Genomic DNA, 25,050 nt, shown 5'->3' on the forward strand with positions numbered 1-25,050 from the left:
CCCAACAGCATAGCTCAAATCTGGCCTGGTGATCAAGCTTCCTACTATGCACCTATACATAGTAGGATCCTCCAAAATCTCTTCTGAATTTGCGCTCAACTTACTCAACTTGCCATTCTGATCCAATGGCACTAAGATAGGCTTACAGCCTGTCATACCATACTTGGACAACATAACCAAGCCAAACTGTCTCTATAGTAATCCAATACCATGTGGTGACTTAATCACCTCAATGCCCAAGAAATATCTGAGATCCCCCAGATCCTTCAACTCAAACTTCTGTATAAGCAAGATCTTTACATCAAAGATCTCTGCATCATGGTCCCCCGTAATGATCAAGTCATCTACATAGATGACAACAAGCACAACCCCTCTATCACTGTGTCTCACATACAGGGAGAAATTTACATTGGCTACATGAAAGCCAATAGTGACAAGATATTCAGAAATCTTGTCAAACCATGCTCTTGGTGCTTGTTTTAAGCCATACAAGGCTTTCTTCAACTTGCAAACATTCTCGGGGTGACTTACATCCTCATAACCAGGTGGCTGTAACATATACACCTCTTCTTGCAAATCCCCATGCAAGAATGTATTCTTTACATCCATCTGATGTAAAGACCATTGCTTTGATGCAGCCACTGCTATCACAACTCTCGTTGTTGCCACCTTGGCAAGTGGGCTGAAAGTTTCCTCATAATCAATGCCATATTTCTGCGCATATCCTTTGGCTACCAATCTAGCCTTGTACCTGTTTATGCTTCCATCACTGTTATGTTTTACTTTGTACACCCACTTGCACTCAATGGCTTTCTTGCCTTCAGGTAATTGCACTAAATCCCAAGTCTCATTTCCATATAGTGCATCCATCTCCTCATCCATAGCTTTCTCCCAACACACATTTCCAACAGCCTCATGAATGCATGTGGGTTCTACAACCTGTACAACTTTTGCCATGTATGCATAGTGATGTGCCACATAACAATCATAGGTAAACCGCTGCAGCACAGGATTCTTCACTTTTCCAGATCTTTGCAGCTTTGCATTCATGGCTTCCATGGCCTTCTTTACACCAAGTGTTCTCATAGCTGGTATCCCAAGATCCTCATCAAAGCTCATCTTTGAGCAACTAGACTCTCCATCAACATGAGAATGCCCCGCAGAAATGTCAGGCATACTAAGGGACTCAACCACTTTCTCTTTGCCTTTATGTGATGTACTAATCACATTTGTAGGACTGGTATTATGATGCAGCCAGCCACTCCATGGTCTATTGACTGAACCACTAGATGAGGACTCTCCTAGTCCACTCAAAGATTGTTATTGCTGACTTGCATTCTGTGCAACCACATTTCCACTCACATCAGCCCCAACAGCTTCTTTTTCAGCAGCATACCAGCTGATCATCTCATCCAAAACAACATCCCTGCTTACCCTCAACTCACGTGAAGCAAGGTTATAACATATGTATCCCTTTTGCTCAAGGGAATACCCAATAAACACACAATTTTCAGCTTTTGGATCCAACTTAGTTCTCAGCTCATCTGGCACATGCACATATGCAATGCATCCAAAGACTTTCAGATGAGACAAATCAAGTTTTCTGCCAATAAACCTCTCCTCTGGAGTTACATCTCATGTATGGCTGCAGTTGGAGTCCTATTCATGATGTAAACTGCTGTAGAAATAGCCTCAACCCAATAGCTATGTGGCATATTCTCCTCTCCCATCAATGCTCATGCAATCTCAGAAATGTGCCTGTTTTTCCACTCAGTAACTCCATTTTGCTGCGGAGTGTATCTGCATGTAAATTATCTATGAATACCATTCTTCTGTAAAAATTCAGAGAACTCATTGGAGAAGTACTCTCCCCCTCCATTTGACCTTAGGCACTTTACATGTTTCCCTGTTTGCTTTTCAACCATAACTCTGAAATTCTGAAAATGAGTGAACACCTCACTCTTCTCCTTCATGAAGTATACCCACACTTTGCTTGTGTGGTCCATCAATAAATGTCACATAATACCTGCAGCCTCCCATAGACATGGTCTTCATAGGACTCCATACATCTGAATGCACAACATCTAGTGCATTTTTGCTCACATTTCTGTCATGTGGAAATACATGATTTGTTTGCTTTCCAAATTGGCATGCTTCACATATTTTCTGCATACCTTCAACTTTAAACTTTGGCAGCCCTATCACAATTCCTTTAGTTTGCATAGACTTCATTCTATGCACACTCACATGTCCAATTCTTTTATGCCAAATGTTTGTGTCTGCAACGATTCCTGAACCATTTGTAAACCTCGCAGCACTCACTTCACGTATGTTTACATTCAATGTAAACATTCTGCCCACTCTGTTGCCTTTTGGAACCAACCTGCACTTGTCTTTAAAGTCTTCAACATAACAACCATCAAGGTTAAACCGAACCTGCAAACCCTGCTCAATCATCTGGCCAACTGAAATAAATTCTTTGTTATGTTTGGAACATAAAGTACATCTGCAAGGTACTTCACTTTGCCATCTTGCATAGACAATGGCACATCTCCAACATGGGCAATTGGATGAGCAGTGTCATCCCCTATTTCCACAAAACCTGGTCTTTCAAGGTTTTTCATCTCCTTGAACCACTCCCATGACTTGTCATGTGGTTCGAAGCACTTGCATCAACATACCATACATCAACTTTATGTGCTGCTTCAACATTTTCAGACATGGCATTAACAACATGCTGCATAACAAACAACCTTTCATTATCCTCATTGTTTCTGCTCGAGGATGCCTAGTTGTTTTGCTGCAATTTTCCATTTTGCATGTCAGCCTGCTTCTTATGACAATCTGCCTACACATGTCCAGGCTTACCACAATAAAAGCATCCATGTGTATTATTATACTGCCTTTGCCAATTTCCACGACCTCTTTGACTCCCCCTGCCTCTGAATTGGCCTCTTCCACCTGCGTGTTGTTGTTGTTGTGAATTCTGGGGCTGTTGTTGTTGCTGTTGCTGTTGCTTTGCTGGCCATAATTCTAATTACCTATTCGGTCAACTCCTTGGCTGCGTCCACGGCCTCTCCTCTACCTCATCCTCTTCCTGAGAACTTGTGTAGAAGGCCTATTGCTCTAAACTGTTGTTGTTTTGTGAAGACTATTGGTCTTCACCCAAGCTCTTCTTTTCTATAATCAACATAGACACCAAATCTGTGAAATTGGGAATGTTTTCCCTTGTCTGAATAGACGTCTTAAACGCCTTGTATTGTGGCCCGAGACCTCTCTGTGACATATGCATGGGTGTCCTAAGCACCGTGAGCCCGTGCATCGCCTAGTCAGAACCCTCGAGGATCCTCCTTAGGTGTCCTGGCACTTCACTCAGGGACCGCTTCATCGGCCCTTACCCATCGTACTGGAAGCACACCATTTTACACCATACCCAGGCTAGTCAAGACCTCGACAGGTTTTTGCCGCGTGAGCCGTCCTTTGAACACTCCCCGCTAGTTCCCTTAGAAAACACATATACCAAATGCTCCCTCCCCAGCATTTTGGCGTAAGACAGTCCTTTAAGAAAACAAGGTGTCTATGCAAGTTTTCAGTTTTGATTTTCTTTTGAATACAATGAGTATATCTTAATTTTGTATCCCAAGACTTCTAGATCACAGGTCTAGATTCCCAAGCAGAATTCCTCGAGTTTTGAATTCTTGATCGTCAGATAAAAATCACAGGCCTCAACTTAGTTTCAGATTTGGTGGGTGATTTAAGTGTAGATTACTGAACTGATCACATCGTCTTTTCTTGAAACTAACGAAGGAGTTACGTCTTGGCCATAGTCTGATTCGGGATTTGAGTCTAGAAAGGTTCTCTCTAAACTATCTTTCTGGAAGGGTAATATTTCAATTACTACTTTACTAAATTTCATTCATTGAGTGTTTTGCTTAACTGAATTCAAAACTAATCAACAAATTCCTATGAGGAATAAATTCATCATTTATCTAAAATTTCGACTTCGATAGCTTCACTGAATTTTCTCATTATCATCCTAGAGAATATGAAATGATAGAATTTTCCTTCATAGGGTATTTACTTATTCATTTACCAATATTCATGGGAATTAAACATAGGATTAAAGAGAACTCTTATTTTGATATTAAAAAATTATGTATGCATCTATTTATGCATAAAAATCAATATTGATGAAAGTAACACTTTTATAATAATAAAAATCTGCAATATTGATGAAAGTAGCTCTTTTATAATAGAAAAATTCTTTTATGCATCATTTTATGCAGATGAAAGTAACTCTTTTATAATAAACAAAATCTTTTATGCATCATTTTATGCATAAAAATCAATATTGATGAAAGTTACACTTTTATAAAAAAAAATTCTTTTATGCATAAAAATTAATAATGATGAAAGTAACACTTTTATAATAAAAAAATTATCCAATATACATCTTTCTATGTATAGAATTTAAATCTAATGAAAATCACTATTTTATAACAACATATCTACTTTGCACTTCAAAGTTTGCAAGAAAACAACTACGGTTTTCCTACCTCTCAAGAAAACATCAACATATCTACTTTGCACTTCAAAATTTTAAGATCCCCTCCGAGATGCCGTTCTACCGATTACTCTCGCCAAATTTATTAAAAACCTCTCCGCTACTTTGACATCTCACAACATCTAGTAGCTCTGCTAAATTAAAGAGAATCTTCAATATATATAAGCCCACGGGCATGCTGATGTACCAACTTTTGGAATATACAATCTCTCTTAAAGCTAACTGCTCCAAGGTTCATGGTGGTAATCCACTCTTGTGTGCATTCCATGCAATGAAAGCCAGGATGTGCGGACTCCATCCTCATTGAGTGCGAACCTTTCTTGCATCGGTATCAGAGCCAAGCCTTTGATCCATGTTCTTCTTCCTTCTTTCTTTCACTTCTTGCAAAACTTTCAAAAAAAATGGGTATGTTTCTTAATTTTCCTGGTTTTCTTGATCTTTCATAACATTTTCTTGAATCAATATGCATCTTTCTATGCATAGAATTTAAATCTAATGAAAATCACTCTTTTATAATAATAAAAAATAATCAATATGCATCTTTCTATGCATAGAATTTAAATCTAATAAAAATCACTCTTTTATAATAAAAAATAATCAATATGCATCTAATCTAATAGAAATACACTTTTGTGATAAAAATATTTCTACTATGCATTTTCCTATGCATAGAATGAAAATACCACTTTTAGAATACACAAACGATGGGGATTACTCTTTTTGAATAATAAAAGGTAATACTTATTTCACAAAATTTAAAAAAAATTACCATAACCTCCTTTGTATGGCTGACCATTTTTTAATTTTTTCTATTCTTAATTTACTTAAAAATTATCCCCAATTTACTTAAAGCATTCTAAACTAATCAAATTCCACTTTTAAAAGAGAAACAATATAAAAAGTTTAATTCAAACAATTTGATTACTTAACTAGGATAAAGAAGGGCTAAATTTAAGAATGAGAGAGGGGGAAAGCCTTTCCAGCAAGGCATAGCATCAAATTATCATTTTAAAGATAACAAAAAATTAGAAAACCATTAAAAGAATAAGAAAAAATAGGATTTTTAACTTACATGAAATTCTGGGAGCTTTCCTTTGGCTTGATGGTTTGAGGGATCTACTCTTGTTTGCAACAACAAGAGTGGCCACCACTTCTTTAGAAGAGGGAATGGTCAAAAACTAATGAATTATTAAGAAATTCACAGTTTTTGGCTCTGGGGTGGAGTAGAGTAACAATGCATAAAACACTATTAAGCTTCAACAAAAGGGGAGGCTTCTATTTATAGGAAAAAATGAGCTTCTAACCATGCAAACTGATTCTAGAATTTTTCAGATCAGTTTGGTCAATTTTTGACCATTTTTGGGTCAGTTTACTTTTTGGAACTAGACTTGAATTAGGAGAGAGGAGAGATAAAATATCTCAATTTTTGGAAATTTAAAACCACCACACATGTGAAATAGGCTCCTCCTTCATGAGGGAAAATCCCCATATCTGAGGTGTCAAAAATTTATTTTTTTAGTATTTTCTTTGGTCCTTAGTCCCCACTCTTCATCTTATGTGAGTATTTACTCATTGTTGGGGGGTTTTTCTTTATTTCTTCTATTTATCTTCTCCACACATTTGGATGAATCTGATTGGCCCCTCAGAACCTTAATTTAAAATTTTTAGAAAATCTGGACCCCTAGGATAAGGCCTTTTAAAAAGATTATAATTGATTTCTAATGCACCTTCTAAAAATCTTTTTGAACTTCTGTTTCGAGGGAATTTATTTTAATAAGAAGAGATATTTTTCCATCCAAAAATATCTAAAATCAGAATAACCTCTCTCTAGAATATTTTCTCTCTCTAAGCCAAAATAGTAGAAACAAGTTCTTTTATATTTTTGAAGAAGGATTTGATTACAGGGGAAGATACTGGACATCTTGAGAGACTGGGGAGGACTCTTACAATCCAAATGCGGCTTCCGAAGAACGTGCATAAACTGACTCACCAACCCAACAGCATAGCTCAAATCTGGCCTGGTGATCGTCATGTAGATCAAGCTTCCTACTATGCGCCTATACATAGTAGGATCCTCCAAAATGTCTCCTGAATCTGCACTCAACTTGCCATTCTAATCCAATGGCACTGAGATAGGCTTACAGCCTATCATACCATACTTGGACAACATGTCCAAGCCATATTGTCTCTGCAGTAATCCAATACCATGTGGTGACCTAATCACCTCAATGCCCAAGAAATATCTGAGCTCTCCTAGATCCTTCATCTCAAACTTCTGTATAAGCAAGATCTTTACATTAAAGATCTCTGCATCATGGTCCCTCGTAATGATCAAGTCATCTACATAGATGACAACAAGCACAACCCCTCTATCACTGTGTCTCACATACAGCGAGAAATCTACATTGGCTACATGAAAGCCAATAGTGATAAGATATTCAGAAATCTTGTCAAACCATGCTCTTGGTGCTTGTTTTAAGCCATACAAGGCTTTCTTCAACTTGCAAACATTTTCGGGGTGACTTACATCCTCATAACCAGGTGGCTGCAACATATACACCTCTTCCCACAAGAAATCGATTATTGGCGCATACAAAAAGCAACAGTACCCAGATGCCATCTAAACTAAAGGAGGGTCGAGGATAGAAAAAACTGAACACCACGAATTAAAAGCAAAGGATGCATGGAGACCCGGGCGAAGCCAACTTGGAATAAAAGAAAAGGACGTCTGCTAGTAGCCACCAACCATAGCTATGGCCACATTAAACTGGAAAGATACATGGAAAGAAGAGGCGATGCTGGAAAACTGTAAGAGGCTATAAAACGGGGATGAGTTTGATGTTGACAACGGAGTTTTTTTGTGCTGCCCTGAGTTGATGGTGAGTTGATGCAGAGTCAGCTTTGTTTCTTTGGTGTTATCTGCTGATTAGCCGCGTGGGAGGGTGATGTATACTCAGCCGTGTGGAGCCAACCCATTTTAGGTGGTGAAACCGACTGCGCGCAATTAGAAGGTGAAGCTGGCCGCTACTGGTTTTTATTATTATCTTTGTCTTGATGGCTAATTATCCTGTGAATAAGCGAACTCTGTAAGAGGATGATGGATGCCTAAGTCGGGCTATTGTTGAGAGAAAGAGGAGAATTACTCATGCATGAAGCGAAGCTTTTTCTTTCTACGTTTTCAGGTTGTGCTTAAGTGAAGAAGTGTAGAAGAGTCTTAGTGGGTGTTTTTTATCCCTTATTTTATTCATGTTTTGATATTAAATCTGGTTAGCCGTTTGAGAAGAATACATCTCAGATTTTTTTATTGGAAGCTTATTCATTCTGTATCTAAAGACAATTGTGCATAGAAGGCTTTGGGGGAAGATTCAATAGAGATAGAGAGGGGGACCACGGGTTCCTTGGATTGGATATTCTCTAAGAATTTTACCTCTTAGAAAACAATTATGTCGACATGATCCTATCATTAGTGTTGGGTATTGAGATTACTGAGGTAGAATGTATCGGTTTTTCTACTTCCGTGGTCTTATCCTTCCAAACGGACTACGAGTGGTTTAGCCTTCCAAACGGACTACGAGTGGTTTAGCCTTCTGCAAGTACCGGACTCCTTGCAAATCAGTGAAGTTGAATCTCATCTTCCTGAAGAAATCTATCATATAAAATTGTGCGAAGAGGAAGCTATATTCTAAATTTCCATCCTTGTAATGATACTATATTGAGAGTTATATGTAACAAGAGTGAACTCTATATTTCACTCAATATCAAAGTCTGATGTCAGTCTTTCTTTACTGGATGTTACTCTTGGTGTCCAAGGTTTTTCTTAAAATGTGTGTTAGTAGTGTTCTATTCTCCAGTGTTGTGGATATTAGTGATGTGGATATTAGTGATGTGGATATGGTATGGAGTGAAGTTAAATAGAGGCATTGTGGTGCTCTACCAACACTTAATAACGTCGTGAACTGCAACTAGTTCAGGTCGTGAACGAGTCCTACAAAAAAAACTTTGAAACCCTAGTTCACAAATTAGCGGTTCACGTATTAGCCGGTTCACGTCCAAAAAATAAAAATAAATTAAATCCGTGAAGTCCATTTCAAGTTCGTGAAGCCCTTTGTTTCACGAACGTGAAACAGGTCCGTATGTAAAAATAAATATTAAAAAATCCATGAAACTCCATTTCATGACATGAAACGCACCTGTTAAGGTGTGAAACAGACCCACAAAAAAAAATTCGTGAACTACCCAATTCACGTCGTGTACCAGTCTTGTAAAAAAAACAAATATGTGAAACCCAGTTCACAAATATGTAAAAAAAACAAATATGTGAAACCCAGTTCACAAACTAGCGATTTACGGATTAGTCAATTCATGTCCAAAAATGAATAAATTTTAATTAAATCCATGAAGTCCATTTCACGTTCGTGAAGCCCTTTGTTTCACAGACGTGATAGATCCGTGGGCAAAAAAAAAACCGTGAAACTCCATTTCATGGTATGAAACACACTTGTTTCATGGCATGAAGAGACTCCCCCCCGCCCCCCCCCCCCCCCCCCCCCCCCCCCCGTGGGCGACAAAAAGAAAAAAATCTATCAATTACCTAGTTCACGTGGTGAACGGCACCTAGTTCACGTTGTGAACCAGTCTCACAGAAAATGGCCCTGTTTGGAGGCCCGTATCTCCTAAACCGGAAATCCGATGTTATGCTCTAGTGCTCATCGGAAAGCCATCATCGAGCTCTTCGAAATTGATCTTAAGCGTCTGAGGAAAAATTCCATCGTTTTGGTCTCCAACTAGTAACCTCAAAATTCGACCCAAAGATCGAGGCAAAAACGGGCCTTAAAGCACTAAAAATCGTCCAAAATAGCCTCGAAAAAGATTGGTACCATATTCAAGATACTTTTCAAGTGTCTGAATGAAAAAATCAGAGAGACAAAGTTGTAGGACTCCAAAAATACTACAACTCTCTCATATATAGTTTTTTCAAATTCTTGATGGAACATATTAAAAAATGGACTACGAATATGAAAATCTTTTCGGGAAAAAATTTCATCTTAAGACTGATAGAAAATAGGTTTTGAGACCTCTTCCATCTGGGATTGTGGGATCCCATTGTCCCCTCCACACACCAGATTCTCGGTTAGCTGGCACAGCGGAAGCAACTCCCTCATGCGGCGGGGCAGGGTTTCCCACTCGGGGCCTCGCCCTTGAATGTTTGGGTGCACGAGACTAAGCTAGTGGTCATTCCGAAAACCGAAACCGAGAAAATTTTCCATGCTCGGAAAACGGGGACTATTCCACCATTTTGAATTTCTTAACACAAATTTTTCTAACGAGGTCAAGATACTGAACTAACCTTTATCTGATTAAACCAGATAGAAGAAAAACTATTACAGACTTATCTTGAAAGAATCAACACTTTTTTCCTAATTGAATCAGGCATAGCCATTGATCTATTCATTTGAGAAGTCTTCAGGTTATTATTTAACTATTCGAGTTCTAAACGTATTCTTATTAATCAATTTTATATATAAACCCTAATGATTAATAAGAATTGGGGTTAGCCATCGTCCAACCATTGGAATTGGTAGAACCAGACAAGTACTCACCCACCCATAATTGAATGCCTTTCTTAACTTCTGCTTTAGAATACAGATACGCACACACTCCTCTTTAAACTTTAACTTATAAAACAATCCATTAAAAAATAATTATTGATTACAGATATCATAACTCAAAATTTCCATCCATTTCCTTGTTCCACACAAAATAGTATCACTCTGGACTCTCCGTTTTTGCGACCAGCAGGTCAACAACGAGATCCAGTAAAAGATTATAATAGTTTTCTCGTCATCATACACATATATATCTTCCACGACATACGCATGGGTGTCCTAAGCACTGCGAGCCCATGCATCACTTGGTCAGAACCCTCTAGGATCCTCCTTAGGTGTCCTGGCACTTCACTCAGGGACCGCTTCGTCGGCCCTCGCCCATTGTACCGGAAGCACACCATTTTACACCATACCCAGGCTGGTCAAGACATGGGTAGGTTTTTGCCACGTCAGCCATCCTTTGAACACTCCCGCCAGCTGTTTGCAACCGAACTTCTCTTAAAAAAACACATATACCAAATGCTCTCTCCAGCATTCTGGGGTAAGATAGTTCTTTAAGAAAACAGGGTTTCTATGCAAGTTTTTAGTTTTGAGTTTCTTTTGAATACGAGTATATCTTAATTCCGTATCCCAAGACTTCTAGATCATAGGTCTGGATTCCCAAGCAGAATTCCTCAAATTTTGAATTCTTGATCCTCAGATCAACAATTCTAAATTCTTGATCCTCAGATCAAAATCAAAGGTCTCAACTTAGTTTCAAATTCAGTGGGTGATTTGAGTGTAGATTACTGAACTGGTCACATCATCTTTTCTTGAAACTAATGAAGGAGCTACGTTGTGGTCATAGTCTGATTCAGGGTTTGAGTCTGGAAAGGCTCTCCCTGAACTATCTTTCTCAAAGGGTAATGTTTCAATTACTACTTTACTAAATTTCATTCATTGAGTATTTTGCTTAATTGAATTCAAAACTAATTACGAATTCCTATGAGGAATAAATTAATCATTTATCTAAAATTTTAACTTCGATAGTTTTTTTGAATTTTCTCATTACCATCCTAGAGAATATGAAACGGTAGAATTTTCCTTCACAAATTATTTACTTATTCATTTTTCAATATTCATGGGATTTAAACAGAGGATTAAAAAGAACTCTTATTTTGATATAAAAATTCTGTATGCATCTATATATGCAAAAAATCCAACTTCTATGGAAATAACACTTTTATATAAAAGAAAAATTCCTTTTATGCATCTATTTGTGCATTAAAAATAATAATTTTGATGAAAAAATAACTTTTATAATAAAAAATTCTTTTATGCATAAAAATCAATTCTGATGAAAGTAACACTTTTATAATAATAAAAAATTCTTTTATGCATCTATTTATGCATAAAAATCAATATTGGTGAACGTAACACTTTTATAATAAAAAAAATCTTTTATGCATAAAAATCAATTTTGGTGAAAGTAACACTTTTATAAATAAAAAAATTCTTTTATGCATCTATCTATGCATAAAAATCAATATTGATGAAAGTAACACTTTTATGAAAAATTCTTTCATGCATCTATTTATGCATAAAGATCAATATTGATGAAAGTAACACTTTTATAAAAAAATCTTTTATGCATCTATTTATGCATAAAGATCAATTTTGGTGAAAGTATCACTTTTATATTAATTAAAAAAATCTTTTATTCATCTATTTATGCATAAAAAATAATATTGAATGAAAGTAACACTTTTATAATAAAAATTTTCTTTTATGCATCTATTTATGCATAAAGATCAATTTTGGTGAAAGTAACACTTTTATAATAAAAAAATTCTTTTATGCATAAAAACCAATTTTGATGAAAGTAACACTTTTATAATTTAAAAAAAATTATGCATAAAAATCAATATTGATGAAAGTAACACTTTTAAAATAAAAAAATTTATTCAATATACATCTTTCTTTGTATAGAATTTAAATCTAATGTAAATCACTCTTTTATATATTAAAAAAATCAATATGCATCTTTCTATGCATAGAATTTAAATCTAATAAAAATCACTCTTTTATAATAAAAAATAACCAATATGCATCTTTATATGCATAGAATTTAAATCTTATGAAAATCACTCTTTTATAATTAAAAAAATAATCAATATGCATCTTTTCATTAGGGCCAAAAACGTCTCAAAATGGGCTGTGTAAGGAATTTCGCTAACTTGCTAATTAGTAGAATGTTGACGGTCAAAACGGCTCCAAATTTAGCCGTTTTGGGTATTTAAAGCGTATCTATCTGACTGAATACGTATCTAAGTGCATATTTTAAAATCTTAAAAAATAGATCGTTTTCATGCTACTCTTTAATGGCTCGTCTCGAAATTTGTCCTCTTTTAGTGACTACGTGGCAAAATGACCATTCTCTCCAAACGCGCTCTTATCCATTCTCCAAAAAAATTTCACTCCTCTGCTTCTCTAAAAATTTCACAAGCTACATCTCATTCTCATTCTTCTGTGTCTCTCATGATCTAATAGCTCTGCTTATACTTTTTGCTCGGTTAGTAATGAGTGATACATCTAATCGAAAGTTTCATTTGAACATCAAGCTCAACCAAGAGTATGCAACTACACGGAGTGTCTACCAAAGATCCCTATCATGTGCAAATAAAGCTCAACATCTTCGCAACGAAGAAAAGAAGCATATTGACCTATGGACAGATGGAAGTCTATATCCACCGGATCCCAAAACAGGAAGGTATCCTTCTTTTCACACACCACATGATTTGATTAGATTTATTGGTGATGGGGAGGATGGCTTACTTGGTTATAGTTCAAGACTATCTCAATCACATATTAATTATGCAGAATATACTACATATCTTCAAAATACTTCATCTTTGAATGCAACAAAAATTTTAGAACTTGAAAACGAAATAGTGTCTTTGAAACAAGAAAATGATCAATTGAAATCCTTAAAAGAAACTCCAATAGGATTAAGAGCACGAGTAAAACGAATGCGAGATGTAGTTAACTTAACAGAGAGATCTGGACAAAGAAAAAAAAGGTTAAAACTTGTAAGAGATCATGTTACTAACCTTCTAGGATTTGACATGTCTAATGCTCAAGAAAGGGTGAGATTTTTGAATGAGCTTATGAATAGGTCGGATATCTTGAAACTTTTAGAACTTCCTGAAAATCAAACTCAAAAAAAACTGGTCTTTCAACATCTATTAAAAGATATGGACTTATTAGTCCAGCCTTCTCAAATGCAAGAAGTTTGTGACACAGTGGGAGTGAGTAGAAAGGGATACAGAGCCATCTCTAAAACCTGGTTCAGGGTCCTTAAGTATAACAAAATCAAAGCTTTTGGGTTGCCTAGACCTCACAATGTTGGAAAATATAGAACTATGTTAAATGAGGAAATTTCTAAACATTTCGGAGAGTATTTCCATATTGAGGGAACAATGCCATATGAGAGACAAAAAAAAAAATCATCTTTTGAATACAACGTTTATAATAATATTTGGATGAACATTAGAAAAGTCCAATCTTTTATGGTGAGATATTACAACATAAGAGAAATAGATTGTGAAGGAAAACTTGTATTTGTTTTAAAATTAGATGAAGCTCAAATCCAAAAGTGTCAAAAAATGGAAAGAATATCTATATCCCTAATGAATAAAGCATTGGACTATAGTCAGGGTAAGCTTGATTCTCCATACCACAAAACTCAATCAGAAATGGAGCTATGGTGGATTGGATCAGCTCAGGTACCAGTAGAGAGTCATGAAACATTAAAGTGGCTCTTCTCAAAAATAGACATTCCTTCAGTTATTCAGAGCCAAAATACAGGTGAACACCTTCATGTTGATGACATAGGTGATTTCATTGTGGAATGGCATTTGAGTGCCGACCTCAAGGCGTTGAAGTGTATGTTTGGTGTATGTGGAGGAGCAAATACCAAATATCCATGTCTTTATTGCATGGCAAGCACAGGGACAAAAGAATGGCTTGCAGAAAATGAGATTGGAAAACCACCATCCAGAAATAATGTGAATATTGTCGATTATCCAACTTCTGTTAAAATATGGGATCCAATTCTACCAATACATTTGAAAAATGTGCATATATGTATGCAGAGATAAGAATCTTGGACAAATTGCTCAGACTTCATCTGGACTATGCATATTCTATTAAGCCGACTAAACTTGCAGATGAGTGCATAGAAAAGTGCGAAGCCTTGCTCTCTCAAATGGGTTTTCATGGTGGGGAAGTGCATCTTAAAAAAGATCCTGTTCTTTCTGGAGGTACAGGTGATGTTCTGCAAGATGTTTCAATGGGAGGAGCAAAAGCGAGAAGATTTTTGAGCAACCATGACACCAAACAAGTCAACGCAATGTGGAACTGTTGGAAACAGCTGTGTGTCATCACCACAAATGTCAAAAGTAGACCAGATGTAGCCAACAAACGTATGGAAGTTTGGAAAAAACTCGACAATTTTTTCAAAGTCCTTAGACGACAAGTTGGTTCAAATACTTATGCAGATGATTTCAAAAACGCAATAAAGCTTTTGATCAAAGCTATCACAGATGCCTGGGGAGAAAAAGACATAACTTATTACTTGGTGAGTATTCAGACTTATCAAAACAGTTATATATTGGTGTGTCCAGACTTATTACTTGAAATTTCTTAAATGTACTAACAAAAATTTTCTTTGTAGCATATTCTTTACTTGCATGGACCATATTTTGCTACAGAAGGACCACTTGCAACATGGAATACACAAGGATTGGAAAAGTCTCATTATCAAGCGAGAACTTCCTTTTTTAGATGTACCCGAAGAGGAGGAGGTGGACAAAGAAGAAGCAATGCACTAAACGAATTATTCAATTGGTTCTACAGGAGGCAATTACAAAGGATGAGATCAAAGACCCAGCAATCTGAAACTACACCAACACCTCAAGAAAGAGACTAATGATTACTAACACATTTGTACCTCTAACAAAAAGTTTTGCTGAAATAAAGTTGGTCCTTGCAAAATATTGTGTACATTAGTATTTGATTCTCTTGGGACTTCTTGGCATGTCACCTCTGTATCTCAAAAATTTTCTCCTTCTATAACCTCCAAGGAGATTGATATCTGACACCTCAGCTGCAGCTGCATAGCTAGAGTAGCAAAGAAAGTATCCTGCTCTTGAGGCATTGAAACCTGCAGCATATCCAAAGATTCTAAGAGCAGCAGCTCTCTCTAGAAGCAAAACCTTGTTAGCATTTATTTGAAGGGGAGTATATCCCATAAACCTTGACAACACCTTGAAGGCAAATATTGGCAACTCAGCATCTTCAGAGAAGTTCATGTGGAATGCACAGAACACAGCCTTATCCAATGTAGGCAAGTAGTGCATGAGAGCAGATGAAGGCCTTCTTGACCTTGTTTCTGTAGATTTCACTCTGGTGCCTCTAGCTCTTCCCAGAAAATCATCCTTATCAAGCAATTCAATCTGCAAGACAAAAACCTCAATTAAAAAAAATTACAATCACAATAACATTTAACAAAGGATTAAATGGAAGGTACCTTCTGCAACTCATCCTCAATTACTACTTTGTCTTTCATCAAGTTGCAAGAGCCAACCCTTTCCACTTTATCAGAATCTGCCTGAAGCTTGAAATCTCTGCCAAAAGACTCAATACCTAACTCAATTAGTCTGTCCTCAAAATCCTCATCACTCAAGGAAGGTTTCCCCTCTTCCATTTTTTTAAGGCACAAGGCAAGTGCATCAGTAGTAGCAGGGATAAATGAGTTGTCAGATGTTTGCAAATCAAGTGCCAAAAACTCTTCCTTTGGCTCTACTTCTGTATCAATAAAGTCCTTGGCCACTTCACAAGCTTCTGAAATTGCTGCAATACAGTAGTCTTCTCTGATATTGAAGAGACATTGAAGATAGGAAAGAGGAATAAAATCTTTCTCATTGATATAAAAGAAAGGAAGGTTTGGAAGAGTAACAGAGGATTCAGATATACTTGCTACCTCTGAAGGCTCTTCAGTAATAGTGGAAGCCCTAAATTCTGCAACATCAAGATTTGCACTTTCTCTCTCCTCAGCTTGAACATCAATTTCTTCCTCTTCTAAAATTTCACATTTCTCTAACTTTGAAACTGTGGTGACAATTAAGTTTTCTTCCTCATTCTCTGCATCAATTCCTGGCTGTTGCTCTTTATCCTGTATTTCTGCTTTCAAAAATAGGAAGAAAAGAAAGGAGACATCCTTGGGGACAAGGTTGCAATGTTTTTTATGGATAGGACAAGAAATGGATGAAGGGCATGTGAAAGAAGTTCTATTTGAAAATCTACTGAACCTCTTTGTTACTTTGGCTTTCTCCACAGATAGCTGTGTAAAATCTGTAAGGTGACAAAAATCATGGTCTCCGACACGAAAACAATGAGCTTGAATTGACATTTCAAATTGGTTGTACTCATCTTCAAGAATGTCCTTGAGCTTCAACAAAACATCTGAAAGAGAAAACCTTGGATTGAAAATCTCCACTGCATCAAAGTATACCTTCATATCATGACCATCTTGCAAAATAGCATTCAAGAGCTTCTCACTTGGGCTTTCTTCAACAAGCTCATGTCGACCCGCAACACCTTTACTCATTGAGATATTTGACAAAAATGCCTGAAAAATTCTGATGTGCCAGAACCAAGCGAAAATGAAAGGTCCAAAAAATTGGAATGACTCTATCGCTTGGTGCGGGATTTACCAATTCCAAGGTCTCCAAATTAATTTTGATTTTTGCAAAATAGGGTTTGGAAGAGAAAACGGTGCACAATTTGATCTAACGCAAACGAGTGGTCCAAAACTGGGGAAAAATTTTAAAAACGCGTGACTAAAAGACATTAAATAGTGACCGTTTATGCCACGTGGCAATAATGATTACATACCACATGTACTCAACGGTACTTTGTACGACATATCCGAGGTATAAAAACTTAATATTGTTAAAAATATTCATTTTTTTCTCCGTCACTATATCAAGCGAAACCAGGCTACCTTTTGTTTCTCAACCCCACTTTTCCCATATCAAGCGTTCTCAATTCCCTACCCGAATCAAGCGATAACGAACATCCGATTCACTAGGATTTCCCTCATCGCTTCGTTCGGGTCTTCATTTTTTTCTCCATCCCGCATCAAGCGATAACACACATCCGAACCTCCCGGATTCTCATCATCGCTTCGTTCGGGATTTTTCTTATTTTTACTTCGTGCCCGAATCAAGCGATTATCACCTTCCATAATCTTTGGAATCCCTATATCGCTTCGTTCGGGCTACTTCATTATTTTGTCCTATAATACAAATTGCTTGATCTGGTCTCCTTTTCTAGCTTCAATGGCAAGGACGAAGCAGACTGCAAGGAAAGTTTACCCACCATTGGAGACTGAAAAAGCTGAAGACAAGCCAGGTCCTTCCGAACAGGAAAAGCCCCTTCCAAAGCCTCGTGCGAGGGCGACAGCAAGAAAGAGATTGAATTATCAGGTGAAGTCCTTAAGAGAGATAAGAGCAGCACAGAAATCTACAAGTCTCCTCATCCCTCGACTGCCATTTACACGGGTTGTCAGGGACATATCAGAAAGGTTGGTTGGTAAAATGAGAAACACATATCTTCAGAAAGTTCGATGGGAAACCCAGGCCCTCATGTGTCTTCAAGAGGCTGCTGAAGATTTTTTAATCGACTTTATGAATGATGGCTACATTGCTGCTGCATTTGCTCATAGGATCACTCTTATGAGCAAAGATTTTGTGCTGGTGTCCAGACTTAGATATAAGTTTGACAAAGCTTTGGAGCCTATTCCAAGTCAAGATATGAGAGCTTTTGAAATTCTTAATATCCCTCCAGCAAGGCAACCCAAGCAGTCTGTTGTTATTGAAGATATTTCTCATCCTTATGATACAAGAAAAGCTCAGGATATCAAAGAAGAAGTTGAAAAAGAGAGAGAGCAAGAGAAAATTTCAGAGGATGCACTTCTTTCTCAGCAAGCTGAGATTCTCCATTCATCCAATTCAGAGCTTTATAAGAATGTGACAGGTCAGATGATAGTAGATATGTCCATGCCTGGAGAGGATGAGGTGTATTGTGACATTGCCCCTGAGGACACAAGCATGCTTGTGAATCCTAATATTGAGATATCTGACACAGTCCTCTTCATCTGCCTGAGGTTTGTAGGGATTTGCTTTTGTTTTCTTGATGAATTTCCCAGGAACCATATTTTGTTGACATGTTTTGTTTGTGTATCCAGATGTCTTATGAGGGATCTTCATGAATCAATGGCTGTGCAAGTGACAATTCTTGATCCCCTTGTTACACAGTGCCTTTTCAATAGGCAAGGGGATCTTGCAAGTTTTCTCAAAAACTTTGATATGCTTACCTGCAATTACATTGTGTACCATTATGTTGAAGTGTAAGACTCATTCTCAATTACCTTTTGCCTATTATAGACATGACAGTATTCATTACTAATTTCAGTACTCATATTATCACAGAGGCCATTGGAGTCTTATTATTATCAATCTATTGGATAGAGATGTGATCTTTATGAACTCTTTGGCATCCATCCATGGGAGAAGTAAAATGTAAGAATCAATTTTGCCATGTGTTGACCCTCAAATTTCTTGCATGATTTCAATTATTTGGTTGACCCTCAAAATTTTATGTTTGCAGTGCTGCCAAACTTATCTTGAGTTTTCTAGCCTCTACCTATGTAGACTACAAACTTGAAGATTTTAAGTACTTCAATCAGGAAGTTCCCTTGCAGAAAGACTCAACATCTTGTGGATGGATGGTTCTTGCTAATTCTTGGAGATTTCTTGAGTCAAGATTCAGAATGTTAACACTTCCTGTAAGTTCATGTATAAAAACCATTGATTGATTTAGCGAATACATTGAGTGACCTGTTTTCTTACTTTCTTATTTTCTTTTGTCTTAGTTGCATGAGTATACAGATTCTTGGGTAAGTTGGGTAAGGGAGAAGGCAGTGTCCATGGTTTTGAGCAGATCCATCAATCCATATGATCCTGATTCTCCCTTTCCACCTGGAGCCAAGGATACAACTTCAAAGAAAAGGAAAAGGGAGAAGAAGGAAAGCAAAGACAAGGATGACTCATTCAAGAAGGAAAAGACCTTTGCCAAAGAGAAGAAGAAGAGAAAGAAGAGCCCTTCCAAGAGCAAGTCTTCCAAGGGGAAAAAGAGCCATTCTAAAGAGAAGAGCCATTCTAAATTAAAGATCCCTCAGGCTACAGAGAAGATCCCTACCCCTCCTGTTAAAGAGAAGAGCCCTAGCCCACTTGCTAAAGAGAAGACCCCTACCCCTCCTGTTAAAGAGAAGAGCCCTAGCCCACTTGCTAAAGAGAAGACCCCCAGCCCTCCTGCCAAAGAGATGAGCTCTTCACCAGCTCAAGGGAAGACACCTATCAAAGAGAAGATCCCTAGTCCTCCTACCAAAGAGAAGAGCTCTTCTCCAGCTCAAGAGAAGACACCTATCAAAGAGAAGACCCCTGTCAAAGAGAGGAGTGCTGCTAAAGGTCTTCCTTTTCACTCACCAGTGAAATTTAAAATTCAGAAGCGTCGTTTGTCCAACAAAGGTAGTAAGAGGGCAAATGTTGGCTCTCCATTTAATTTCTTGTTCAAGTTCCCCAAGAAGACTGCCAAGTCTCCAAGGCCAACCTCCAAAGAATCTTCTCCAAAACCAGACCCCACTACCAAATCTCCCTCGCCAACACGTGAAGGTCTCAAAGAGGAGCCCAACTTACCACCATTAGGGGAATCCACTCTAAAGTCTTCCTCTCCAACACCTCAAGTGCTGAAAACTCCAGAACTTGAACCTCAATCAGCAAAATTTGATCGAAGCAAACAGAAGAGAGAAAGATTCTCTAAAGATGCAGGGTCATCTCATGCCAAAAGGAAAGTTGATTTTGCAGAATGATTCCACATATTGGATTTTGTTTTGTTCATTTTGTCCATATGAACACACATTTTTTGGGTTAATTTTCTGTAAAATTCTGTATCAATAATTTGATATCAATCTGTTAAACCTTGTTTTGTGTCGCGAACAATTTGTTAACCAATTTTGTGAAGAAGACGAGACAAAATCTAGCAGAATATATTGATTACATTATCATTTTCAACTATACAAACTTGCCCTTGCAAGTGGCTCAAATACAACTTTTTTTGGGGGGAGACATGTGATGCATGAGGTTACACTCTCCATCCTTGTACGGATAACAATATCATCTACTTTGAATCTATATTCAGGTGATATTTCATCCAGAAACTCAAGCGACTCTCTAACATGTTGTAGTCGCCAGTTTGATGTTACTATGAGTTTCCTAGGATCTATGAATGGATGGACTATGATGTTAAATTCAAACTCTGGACAATTCTCTTCAGAGTCCAAAGGGACCCAACTACCAAGCTTGCTTTTCCATCTCCTATAGTCATAGCCCAAAACTAAGGATTGGCGACACAGTTGGTATGAGATGGACAAAGAATTTGGGCTTACTCTACAACTGATATTGTCCCCCATATGAAAAGTTTCCTTGGTACTCCATCCTTCTCCAAGTACAGTGTCCAGATCAGTCAGAGATAGTCTTCTATTAAGCCACATCGTTCTTGTCCTCTCCAATTCCATTGTTTTGAAACATGCCACAAAGACATGTATAGGCAAGAACCATTGAAGTTTAATCCTTCTTGAAATCCTTCCAGGAGACATTGCTTTAAGAATATCATCTTTGATTTTGGATTTGAAGCTTGTTATGGTATTTGGATCAGGAACTTCCCATTCTAGTGACATTATTGTGGGAATAGGTATGTCATACAATTCTCCATGAACACCTTCTCTTGATGGAACCCTGTATTCTGCAAAATACACAAATAAATCCACTGATTTGTAAAATGAAGGTGGTTTGTCTGCGTACATGACATCTGCAATCCCCTTGTGAATTGCCTTGAATGTGCCACTTAAGCTCTCAACAGGCTGCCACTCCACAGCTGTTGACGAAAAGATAACTGAAATGAAACAAACAACAAATATATCAGAAAGAGAAATATTGTGTTGTGTCAAATAGATAAAGGTTTGTTGAATTACAGTAAGAATGGAGAATTGGATGTTCATCCAAGTTCAACACCATGTCTTTGGCCATGTAGACATGTTGAACTTTTGCAAGCCAGCCATTGTCGGTCACTTTGAATGCAAGAACACGACCTTTCCAATGGGATTTCACTTCATTTCGCTTGGTTCTTTTCACCCTGTGGGCACCTTTGCAAGAGGGAAGCATTGTTACCCAATCATTCACACGAAAAGACATGGGTTTCCAAACACCATCTTCTCTCGTGTTATGAAAATCACAAGAAGTAATATTATGAGAAGGACGACGTGAGGACGCCATAGAAGCTCACAGATAAGAGAAAAATAGTAAATCTTTTGAATAGTGAATCTTTTGAATAGTGAATCTTTTGAAAGTGCAAAGAAGAAAGAATAAACCATATGCCAAAATGAAAGGAAGGCGGAAAGTAGACGTCTGATGTTTTGTCATTAATAGCGTTGTTTTCAAGGCCTAAAAAGAGGATTTCGTATCTTAATGCTTGAATTTTTTAAAATAAAAAATGGAACAAGATGTCACTATTTTGGACCCAAACTTTAATGTTAGCCATCGTAAACGTCTAAATTTAGCCGTTTTAGCCGTTCGCCACTAAAATAGAACCGTTAAGAAGACATTTGGAGGAGACAAGAATGCCATACTTTTGTATACGTGTCAATTCACAATTGGACAATTTCTTAATCCTTGGATTAACAAACAGCCCTTTTCTAGCCGTTTTTGGCCCTAATGTTATGCATAGAATTTAAATCTAATGAAAATCACTCTTTTATAATTAAAAAAAATAACCAATATGCATCTTTCTATGCATAAAATTATAAATCTAATGAGAATCACTCTTTTATAATTAAAAATAATAATAATCAATATTCATATTTCTATGCATAGAATTTAATTTTAATGGAAATAACACTTTTATAATAAAAATATTTCTACTATGCATTTTTCTATGCCTAGAATGAAAATAACACTTTTAGAATACACAAACGATGGGGATTACTCTTTTTGAATAATAAAAGATAAAACTTATTTCACAAAATTTAAGAAAGTTTTGCCATAACCTCCTTTGTATGGCTGATCATTTTTCAATTTTTCCTAACCTTAAATTACTTAAAAATTATCCCCAAATGGTTTAAAGCATTCTAAACTAATCAAATTCCACTTTTAAAAGAGAAACAATATCAAAAGTTTAATTCTAACAATTTGATTACTTAACTAGGATAAAGAAAGGCTGAATTTAAGAATGAAGAGAGGGGGAAAGCCTTTCCAAAAAGGCATAGCATCAATTTATCATTTTAACGAGATAATAAAAATTAGAAAACCATGAAAAGAATAAAGAAAAAGTAGGATTTCTAACTTACATGAATTTCTGGGAGCTTTCATTTGGCTTGATGGTTTGAGGGATCTACTCTTGTTTACAACAAGAGTGGCCACCACTTCTTTAGAAGAGGAAATGGTCAAAAACTAATGAATTATTCATAAATTCACAGCTTTTGGCTCTGGGGGAGGAGTAGAGTAACAGTGCATAAAACACTATTACGCTTCAACAAAGGAGGAGGCTTCTATTTATAGGAAAAAGTGAGCTTCTAACCAAGCAAACTAATTCTAGAATTTTCCAGATCAGTTTGGTCAATTTTTGACCATTTTTGGATCAGTTTAACTTACTTTGTGGAACTAGAATTGAATTAGGAGAGGGGAGAGATGAAATATCTCAATTTTTGGGAATTTAAAACTCCACCACACATGTAAAATAGGCGCCTCCTTCATGAGGGGGAATTCCCACTCTAAGTTATCAAAAATTCATTTTTTTAGTATTTCCTTTGGTCCTTAGTCCACTCTTCATCTTATGTGAGTATTTACTCGTTTTTGGGGGGATTTTTTTTATTTCTTCTCTTTCTCGAACATTTTCTCTCTCTAAGCCAAAATAGGTAGAAACAAGATCTTTTATATTCCTGAAGAGGGATTTGATTACAGGGAAAGATACTGGACATCTTGAGAGGTTGGGGAGGAATCTTACATTCTCTCCCACTTGAAAAACACGAGATGTCCTCATCTCGCAAACTGTGAGTAATCTCACAATAGTTTGACTTCTTTCTCCCAGGTGGCATCTTCAAAAGGATAGAACTTCCATTTGACCAATAATTCTCTCAGAATTCTGTTCATGACAACCTTTTCTCGAACATCAAGGATTTCTTCAAGTTGGAGTTCCATCCACCCTTGGGTTGAAAAAGTTAAGATTTCATCATCAAGCACATGATTTGGGCTTGTACTTTTTAAGAAGGCTGACATGAAATATATTATGTACTTTGAGATGAGGAGGCAGAAGAAGCTCGTAGGCTAATTTGTAATCAGATATGGTCCACAATATCTGGGGGATACCTTCTTGTACTTCCCAAGAGATAGAGAACTTCTTTTGGGACGTACTCAAATGAAGACCATATTTGCTTCTTCGAATTTTCTGTTTGTCCTCTTCTTATCTGCATATTGCTTCTGTCTATCCTAGGCAACTTTTATTTCTTTGCAAATTGACTGCATCTATTGCTCCATGTCATCAAGCATCTGTGTGGACATCTCCTAATTTATGGGTCGGACAAAGTTAATGGAGTTAAGTAATCTTGTCCATACAAAGCTTTGCAAGGGCTCATCCCAATACTTCTGTGATGATAAGAAGCATTGTAGGCGAACTCGACTAGGTGCAGATAGCTTAGCCACTTCTTGGGTTCCCTACCACAGCATGACCGAAGTATATCTTCGATTACTTGGTTCACCCTTTAAGTTTGACCATTGGTCTCAGGGTGATAAGCTGTGCTGAGATCCAAGAAAGTTCCTACTGCATCGAAAAATGCAGTCCAAAATCTTGACGTGAATTTGGGATCTCGATCACTTACTATTCTTCTGGGTAAGCCATACAATCTGAAGATTTCTTTGAGGAACACTCTGGCCACTGCAGTGTAGGTTTCTTTTATTGGAATCAAATGGGCAACTTTGGTTAATCTATCAACTACCATGAAGATGGAGTTGTAACCTAATTGCACTGAGGGTAATCCAGTAAATCCATACTGATGCATTTTCACTTCATCTGGGGGTTGTCTAATGGATGTAACTTCCGAGGCATTTTTACTCTCTCGGCCTTGACTTTGTGATGACAGGTCAGACATTGATGTACATGATTAAGCACATCCTTTTTTAGACCAGGCCAAAAGAAACTTTTCTTCACACACATGTAGGTTTTGGATGTCCTGCAATAAGGCTGTCATGGGCTTCATTCATAATTTTACCCTTAGTTCTCTCATCATTAGGAATGCATAGCCTGTGATTATAATACATAATTCCATCATCCAGGTTGTACCCTTGAACTCGGTTCAACTCCTGTGGAGTTTTGCTTTCCTACATAAGTAGGGTAGCAATAGGGCCAAAGAATCTATCTCCTGCATGATCTTCTCTCTTGCTTCAATAATCAAAGGATTTGACACTACAGTAATTACAAGCAAGGAGGCTTTTCTGCTGAGTGCATCTGCTACCACATTTTTTTTCTTGGGCGGTACTTGATTTCAAAATCAAATTCCTGTAGGGTCTGCATCCACCTTCTTTGGTGCATATTGAGATCCTTCTTCTGAGTGAAGATCCACTTTAAGCTCTGATGATCTGTCATCAAAGTGAGTCTTTGACTCAGTAGGTAATGTCTCCACAACTTCAAGGCATATACTACTGAAAGTAGTTCTAGGTCATGGACAAC

Source organism: Cibotium barometz, chromosome 47, assembly GCF_041138505.1.
Source record: "Cibotium barometz isolate CiBa-2024 chromosome 47, ASM4113850v1, whole genome shotgun sequence".
NCBI classification, from domain to species: Eukaryota; Viridiplantae; Streptophyta; class Polypodiopsida; order Cyatheales; family Cibotiaceae; genus Cibotium; species Cibotium barometz.